Below are 9,915 nucleotides of genomic sequence, written 5' to 3' on the forward strand. Positions count from 1 at the left end.
AAACCAGCACAATGTTCAACGTAGTTGCAAAACAATTTATTTGAAGCAAATTTGCTGAAGATTAGGGATTAGGAATCAACCACCCCTCCTCTCAAGAAACTTAAAGTTAGGGATAATATTCTTTGAACTGTCGAGATGTTCATTGACGCTACTTAGAATGACCCATACTAATAGCTCGATAGTAGGCTGATTAGTCGGTAGTTTTCAGGCTCAGTTACGAATTTATTTGACGGAAGCTGAGGCAGAAGCGAAACAGCAACTTCAGGAATATCCGGAAACACATTTTCACGAGCTTGAACACAAATTTTTCGGGGGCTGCAGCTACGAGGTCCACATCAATATTCAATGGTTGGTTTGAATTTTTCACAGCTCTTTGCTCATTTTTGGTCCCTTTTATTTGCCGCTGAGAAGCTGTTCCGAATCCAAGTAGAACCTCCACGAGGCGTCCCATCAATCGTTCCATCATTAGTTCCATCATTCGTTGAGTCGCAGCATTGAACCTGACTATTGGCCACGAAATGGCTCGCCAATGCACATCAAAAATCGACTACATACATCCGAACATTTGTTTATCACAAATCGAAGGAAGACATTCCGCGCAACTACCATAAACCGGACTAGTTCATGTTGATCTTCGTCAAGGTTCGTCTACAATTTGGACTTCTACATCAACACATGTCAGGCAGTCTTCAGGTTCAATTGGCGTAACTTGGTGAGTTCGTTCCATTTTGTAAATTTTTATCTTTCAATCGTTAACGGCGCCGGTGGTGTAGTGGTAAGCGTGATAACCTCTCACCCCAGCAGGCCTGGGTTCAATCTCAGTCGGCGCCGCCGGGATGTTCTGAGGCATAACATCTCTGATCACGCCTTCCTTCGGATGGGAAGTAAAGCCGTTGGTCCCCGGTTCATGAGTTGATGGGTCGATAGGTAGGGTCCAGGTGTGGGAGCTGCCTTCCTGGCACGTCGGTAGCATTGGTGCTCAGCACGGAAAACAAGATCGACGGAAAAAACAAACCAAAGAAAAAAAAATGACTTGATAATAGTGACAAGACTCGGGTAGTGACCACCGCGTCGTTATGCATTTCTATATTGTTTATTTAAATCAAAAATATTGTTTATGTTCATAGATTTCACATAATCCTTTTCCCTTTGTCCTTCTCCTTTTCCATTCCCTCTTCTCTTTTCAGAAAGCGAGTAATGGCACTATAGCCATAAGTCATAAAAGGCTAGGACAACCGTCAGAAGGAGCATCACTTAACCTTTCTAGCTTTGATGCTTCCAACGACCAACCAATCATATAATTACCAAAATCGGAACGAATTTGTCCACGTTTCAACCATTTATTGGATTCTGAAGCATCGTGTTTAAATCTTCGGTTTTAACAGGCCCGATGTTTTCTGAATCATCTTGCCCCTTAAATGTTGCACAGTAGGCCTGGCCATTTTGATATATGTGACGCATCTTCGATGTGAAACATATATCAAACAGACAACACAAATGATGTAGGTATATATATATATCATTTTCCATGATGCTTTCAAGAACTGGCTGTGTTAGTGCTAGATTATATTAGATTAGAGAGAAGTTGATGCGGCGGAGAGTAAAATTTCGTTGAAAAATTCGATAGTCTGTCCATAGCCAACTGGGTGGTCAGAGGAGAAGTGAAGTCAATTAATTCGTTAGCATGATCATGGAATCGACATTATCATAGCATCCGTATTCAAGCCTTACTTCCACAAACGGTTCATTCGTTTCGATGCTGAAGACCCCCAAGAAATGGTCCGAAGACAACTCGGAAATCACATAAGGTCTCATCATAGCAACCAGATTGTTCGACAATACCAAATCAAAAGTAAATGGATAGCGTTGCCGGTGGTGTAGTGGTGAGCATGATTACCTCTCACCCCAGCAGGCCTGGGTTCAATCCCAGTCGGCGCCGCCGGGATGTTCTGAGGCATAACATCTCTGATCACGCCATAAAGTAAGCCGTTGGTCCCCGGTTCATGAGTAGATGGGTCGATATGTAGGGTCCAGGGTTGGGAGCTGCCTCCCTGGCGTCGGTAGCATTGGTGCTCAGCGTGAAAAACGACGGAAACAAATCAAGGAAAAAACAAAAAAAAAAAAATGGACACCCCGACCTGTCATAATGAAGGTGAAATTTTAAGGGAAATGAATGAAAAACGCCAGTTGTTACTTTACGATCCAGCACAGTTCCATTATGATTGGTCTTAGTGCAATTCCAGTTACTATGGTGGGTGTTGAAGTCTCAAGTGACAAAGAAGGGAACATATCTTTTGGTCAGGATATTCACGTCGCTCTGAAAGCAATTACGTTCACGATTGTTTCCTGCGGGCTAAAGGCCCAAACACAATGTGGGCCGAAGCGGAACGGCAAGTTTGAAAGTTGTCACAAATGACATCAAGATGGCTAACCAAAGTCGATTTGCTTCTAAATAATTTTCAATCCGACAAGTAGGCTTCCTCAGATAGGGTTTTTCCACTGCGGCTGCCGTTCCGCTAACGCTGTCATTGCGCAGGTTATGACGCAACCTCATCCCATCTACCGAATGCCATTCAACAGAGGGTCAAGTTGCAACGGTTTTTAAGCGGTTAAAAGTTGGTTTTCCATGCAAAACATTATACATACGAGATCATTTCCAATCAATCAACAAAACAGAAAGGATTAACTGCTTTTTAGTTCAGACGACACCCAATTATTGTAGGATTCCTTTAATTTGAAACACCATGCATTTCGATTTTCCTACACGATTTCCCACGCGGCCTTTGAATGTTGAAATGAACGACCGCGCCTAGGGAAACGCCGCAATGTTATTTCCCACGTCCGAATGCACATCAATAAAGGAATGGGTCAAACGGTACGCTGAATTAAATTGATGTGATCAAGTTTAGAAGCGAAGCGACTAACAAATTTTTAATGTGAAAGGACCTGAGATTAAACTCAAGATGTTCTGCTTAGTAAGAAAAAACGGTCGCCCCAAGGCCACCGAGCCCCTCATATCAGAACACATCACTATGGTCGAGTTGTAATTTTAACCATTAAAACCCGACACCGACGACGACGGCGACGAATTTCATAAAACACGATAAACATGTAGTGTGACTATAAAACTTCTTAATATGCTGAGGTATGGGTTTTATCCTACGATTTTCTGCTCAGTACGTAGAAACAGCTGTCTAAGGCAGCCGAGTCCCTCATATAACATCATACAACTTATGATCGAGTTGATGAGGGTACGGATAGGAGATAAATAAATAAAGCAGTTTGCTCATAATACCAGTATTCTGTGAGTTAAATTCATACCAAAGAAAGCTATTTGATTTTAAATCTTGTAAACTTTTACAAACATTAAAAATGGTCTTAATTGATTGATGAGCGTTTTAGTACAATAAAAGAATACCTTATTACGTTGTTTCTCCTTTTAATTCTACCGTATGCGTGATAATGTTTGCACCATCGTACAAATAAGGTTCCTATTTCACCTGTGCATACAATGCCTTGGTTTTTTGCATGCACGTAACCAATAGCTCATACCGTAGTAGGCTGTGTATAAAAGAAAATGATTTACTTAGTTTGACAGTTGCACCATGACGAAGTGGCAGCGTATTCGTGATTTGTCCTACGCGCAAATGCCGCAAAAAGACATTTCAATAGCTGTGGGAGTGTCCCGGTGGACCGTCAAAAGGGGTTTAGACCGAGAAAAGAAAGGACAACTATCCGCGAAGGTGGCCACAGGTCGTCCGAGGTCAGCTCGGGTTCCGAGGGTTATCGCTGCAAAGGATATGTAGCCGCCATCCAGCCCCGATCTTAATCCGCTGGATTACTCAATATGGCGCGTCATGAAGGCCAAGGCATGTTCTAAACGCTACCCGAGTACAGCAAGCCTCAGACAAACATTGACCCGTACCTGGAGAGAAATGGATCCAGACTACATTTAGAACCTGCGTTCCGTGCATTCCGGAAGCGTGTGGAGGCCGTAATTGCAGCAAGTGGAAACTCGATCGATGATTAACATAGTTTAAGACTCTGAGAAACATCCCCCTTTGAATAAATAAAAAAAACTCGAAAACTAAATGTTTGAGAATTTTTTTTAATTTTGACATTGCTCAATAAGCAAACATTATCACGCGTACGGTACTACTATTGTATCACTTTCGCTTTCACTAATTCACTTTCACTAATTCACTTTTACTAGTTCACTTTCACTAATTCACTTTCACTAATTCACATTAACTAATTCACTTTCACTATCACTTTTAAAAACAAACTATAACAGATACGTATTTCGTTTACTACTTGCAAACTTCTATGACTTGACATTGAAGAAGTTTGCAAGGTATCTATTATAGTGTTTTTTAAAGTGATAGTGAAAGAATAATGAAAGTGATTTAGTGAAAGTGACAGTGATGCAATAGTAGTAGAATTAAAAGGAAAATCATCGTAATAAGGTATATTAAAAATGGCCCTAAAATTCTCACCATCCCTCTCCAAAGGGGGAGTTTGGTAAAGAGAGATGAAAAAACCGATTTGTACCTTCCTAAAAAGTTGTCCTAGCTCGCTTGTCTAATATCTATATACAATCTTCACACTGCCGTACTCTAACGGAACTATCAACTCTATGCTTTCATCTACTCCATCTATCGTATAAAAATTACCACTACAGTCTGTTATTTGAAATTAGCATCTTCAACTATTAAAAAACTTGTTTTTAACTAAAAAAGCTAAACTTTTACAGTTAACCACCAAAAAATTCGGATAATAGAGAAAATGTGAATCGAAACCGCGTAAACGGTGTCCGTACTACGTGGGATTTGACTTAATTGGTTACAACATAGAAAATCTCGAGATCCTGACCAGATAGAAAGTTACTGTCTGCGGCAAAGTTGTTCAAAAGGACAAGGCCTTTTCGTTGGTGGACAGTAGTTCAGAGTTTTCTCACTTCACGGCGCTAGTATACATGTAAAATTCTCGCATATATAAATATCTCTAGATCCTTACCATATAAAAAGTTACTGTCTTCGGCAAAGTTTTTCAGGAAGTCAAGATCTTTTCGTTGGTGGAGTAGTTCAGAAAATTCTCACTACGTGGCGCTAGTATAAACGTGCAATTTCGCATATTCAATAGCTCGAGATCCTGAGCAGATAGAAAGTTACTGTCTTCGGCAAACTTGTTCAGGGGGTCAAGTATTTTTGGCTGGTGGACAGAAGTAAATAATTTTCTTACTACGCGGAGCTAGTATACACGTGAAATTCTCATATAAAATATCTCGAGATCCTGACCAGATAGAAAGTTACTGTCTTAGGCAAAGCTGTTCAGGAAATCATAGCCTTTTTGCTGGTTAACAGTAGTTCAGAATCTTCTCACTAGGTAGTGCTCGTATACATGTTAAGTTCTCGCATGTGATACATCACTAGATCCTGACAAGATAGAGAGTAAATGTCTTTGGAAAAGTTTTTCAAGAAGTCAAGATCTTTTCGTTGGTGGAGTAGTTCAGAATTTTATCACTACTCGGTGGTAGTATACACATGCAATTCTCGCATCTACAATAGCTCGAGATCCGGAGCAGATAGAAAGTTACTGTTTTCGGCAAACATGTTCAGGGGGTCAAGACTTTTGGGCTGGTAGTCAGTGCCCAGAATTGTCTCATCACAAGGCGCTAGTAAACGTGTACAATTCTCGCGTATGCTAAGGTCGAGATTCTGAACAGGTAGAAAATTACTGTTTTCGAAAAAGTTGTTCTTGAGGTCAAGGTCTTTTGGCTGGTGAACAGTAGTTCAGAATTTTCTCACAAATTCTAGGCTTTAACCTCCTGTGCTTGGTGCACAATAGTTCAGAATTTTCACATTACGTGGCAATAGTATACACGCGAAATTATCGCATGTAAAATATCTCGATTATCTGATCAGATAGGTTTCGCTAGTGGACAGTAGTTCAAAATTTTCTCACTACGTAGCGCTAGAATACACGTGAAATTCTTGCATGCGGCTTGTTTCGATATCCTGACCAGATAGAAAGTTACTGTCTTCTACAAAGTTGTTCCTTTCAAGCCTTTTTGGCTTGAAAACAGTAGTTAAGAATTTTCTCACCACGTGGCGTTAGTATGCATGTACACTTCTCGCATATGCTATATCTCGAGATCCTGATCAGATAGAAAATTACTGTCTGCAACAAAGTTGTTCAGGACGTCAAGGTCTTTTGGCTGGTGAACAGTAGTTCAGAATTTTCTCACAAACTCTAGGCTTTAACCTCCTGAACAACTTTGTTCAAGAGAGTAACTGTACATGTATACTAACGTCACGTGGTGAGAAAATTCTTAACTACTGTTAACAAGCCAAAAAGGCTTTGACCCCCTAAACATCTTTACCGAAGACAGAAACTTTCTAGCTGATCAAGATCTCGAACTATTGAATATACGAGAAAGGCACGTATATACTAGCACCGCGTAGTGAGAAAATTCTGAACTATTGTAACCCAACAAAAAGATCTTTACTTCCTGAAAAACTTTGCCGAATACATTTACTTTCTATCTGGACAGGATCTAGAGATATTTTATATGAAAGAGTTTCACATGTATAGTAGCACCGAAAAGTGAGAAAACTCTAAACTACTGTCCACCTGCGGAAAAGCCATGACCCCCTGAACAACTATGCCGAAGATAGTACCTTTCTATCTGGAAGGGAACTCGAGATATTTTATATGAGAATTCCGCGTGTATACTAGCGCTACGTAGTGAGAAAATTCTGAACTACTGTCCGCCAGCGACAAGGCTATGATCTCCTGAACAACTTTGTCGCAGACAGTAACTTTCTGTCTGGTCAAGATCTCGATATATTCCATGTTGTAATCTATTAAGTCAAATCCCACGTAGTATGGTCACAGTTTACGCGGTTTCCATTTACATTTTCCCTATTATCCGCATTTTTTAGGTGTTTACTGTAATCAAAGTTTAGCTTGTATAGATCAAAACAAGTTTTTTGAGGAATAGGGTTTTTGATCTAATTTCCGTCTTACTAAGCACAACCCGCGCTTTACCTCTCTTTTCTGAACGAGTTTAAACTAAAAATGGAATATTTCTGTCAAAGATGACTTGTAAATTTATTCACCTTTCCATATGTACCGTTGGATTTGATAAAAAGTCACAAATTGTTGAGATATTGTCTAAAATCTAACACTGCTTCTTGATTCTAGATTCGTTCTACGAGTTTCAATTCCGTCCTAACGCATTGAAACGCCATTAGAGTTTCTTCGTCCTACGAATAAACATAGAAAAAGGGGATTGGCTAGGAGCGCTTCTTTTGTTTTGAGAACAATGAGCGTAAATGTTCATACAATGCGCTCTAACAGGGTTTATGTAGTAGCTAATGAACTAACGCATCGGAACAAACCTATCATTGATTTCTGCACGGTGAAATCATTGATATTATTGATCTTTTCTGATTTATAGAACGGAAATGGGCGATTACGACGAAGTATCGCTCTACCCTACTCGTTGGTTTCAAATCGATTGATAACTCAGTAACAAAATGGCAATGGAAAACTCATGTGTGTTGTATAAAGTACAACAGCGCGAGAAACGAAGGGTTAAATAGAGTCGCCTCTTCGGTAAAATTTCAATGGAATTCCGACGAGTATTCGAACGGAATTCCAGTAATAATTGTTTGAAAATCAAATGAGAATTCCAAAGAAATTTGGTTATTCCATAGAAATTTCAGGAGCATACTAACTAAATGCTGAGGAAAACTCCAAGTGAATTGTCAGGAGCATTTTTAGAGGAATTGCTTGGTAATGCACCACAAGGATTATTAATTTTCAAAAAAGAGATCCAAATAAGCAAAAATATTTTAAATAACGAACTTTGAAATGTGGTTAAAATTGCAAACTTGAAATTAATCAAATGTCTGAGACTTAATTCTTTTAATGCTCGGATTCTGTCACTTTGAACATTTTCAAGTTTAAACTGCTATGAGCCTCCATTATTCAAAACTTAATAATTTTGAAAAAATTTAGCTCAGAAACGAAAACCATGCATCGATTTTTTAATATGATTTGAACAAAAGTTCAAATTTTCTAGAAAAATATAACATGCAACAGTGCTCTATGTCCAGGAAAATCATGAAATCCGATTGTAATCAAAGTTTATCTATGTAAAACCACGATTAAATTCCTTATTCATATATTTCGTAAAAAACGGTTTAATAATCATTCATTTGACCTTATGATTGAAAAAATCGGTCCAGGTTAAAAAGATACGATTTAAAACAAGAATAGGAAAAATGCTGATTATTAATTAAATGCTGATAATTTTTACGAAATTCTGGGCTCCACTCTAACTTTTTTGTATGGAATTGCTATATGTATTTTTTTTAGTGAAAAACTAGCTCAAACCAGATAAATTCTCGAAAAACTGGAAGAATTCAAACTTTATCTATTTGATAAGTCCAACAAAACTGGAAGAGTCCAGTTTAAACTGGAATATTGGCTTCACTGCCCATTAGAATCAAGTAAACTAGGAGCGAAACGCTCGGTGCATCGCTAGTCTACAGTAAATATACACTCGCTCTACGTCAATTTATTACAAACAATTTTACAAGATGCTTCACGAACTGCTTTTCCAGTTACAAGTATGACAGAAGGTAATGTAAACATTAATGTAAGATACAACATCAATATCATCAGTTCTGTCAGGCTTACTAACTCCTACCAGTTTGGTAGGTGGCTTTCTGGAGCTGTCATTAGATTGCTTCTATGAATCATGTGCAGAGGATATAAGAAATACAAACATACATTCTTGCCATTTGACTCATTAGTTAGTCGGTTGGGTGCAACAATTATCCATACAGATTGAAGCAACTATCAACCCAGCTTTCTGATATCGGAATATATATATTTTTCCTACATTCCACCTCTACTTACCTACTGGATCCCCAGTACAGGCCACTTTTCCACGTCCAGCAGGGGCGTGAGATTAGAGCAAGAAACGAAAACATATAACAAAAGGTTCTTCGGCCCGAACCGTTTTTCTTTCGGTCTCTCGAGATTCATCCGTATCCGTCCTTTCAACAATAATTTTATCTTCGCCCGTACCCGAAACGTATCCCATTCCTGTTTTATTCTCTGCTCGCTATCATGATTTTCCCACTCACCGCCAGAAGGCAAGCAACCCCTGTCCCACTAAGCTATGGACGGCAGGCAGTCAGTCTCTGTCTCTTCCGGTATAGTTCTCCTCCCAACCCGAGTGGTTATTTGACCGAACGACTGGCAAATCCTCCACGTGACCCCCGGGCCGAAGGACCACCATCGAGACCGTCCGTCCGTCCATCGTCTTGGTACGGTACGGTGTTTGAGTAGAATCAGGATATGTGGGAAACGTTCGCAAGGGGAGATCAAAACCGAATCATCAACTCAAACCCTGCTCGACATAAAAATACTTTAACCTTTATTTTCCCTTGCCACGATCTACCTATATTCCTTTACCCGGTCGGAAACCTAGTGGGAAATGGCGTAAAACGCGCCGGTGGGGCAATATGACCAACAGCAATTTTTCAGGGATTTATCAATCAAAATTTGATTATGTATGGGTGTGTCATCCTCTATCCCTCACCCAGCTGGGACAAATAGAACTGCGAATAATTTGATCAAATCTAATGCTCCGTTATGGTTCCCTTTATTTGTTCCAACAGCACCGTTATAAAACCTCTGGTAACGTTTTGAAAAACAACTACCAATCGATCCAATCGCATATACACGACGAATGAGAACGACCCAAATTTGCGTTTAGTTCACTCATAATCGCCAAAGTGCAGGAACTCAGCAATGAGTAAATTTGCCTCATGGTTTCCTGTGGAAAACCTCAAAAATCTGCCGGAAGATGAGGAAAATTGACGACAATTTTACTCA

The sequence above is a fragment of the Ochlerotatus camptorhynchus genome, unplaced genomic scaffold (genome assembly GCF_037179485.1).
Source record: "Ochlerotatus camptorhynchus isolate MF236.1 unplaced genomic scaffold, CSIRO-AGI_Acam_v1.1 ptg000038l, whole genome shotgun sequence".
In the NCBI taxonomy this organism is placed as follows: Eukaryota; Metazoa; Arthropoda; class Insecta; order Diptera; family Culicidae; genus Ochlerotatus; species Ochlerotatus camptorhynchus.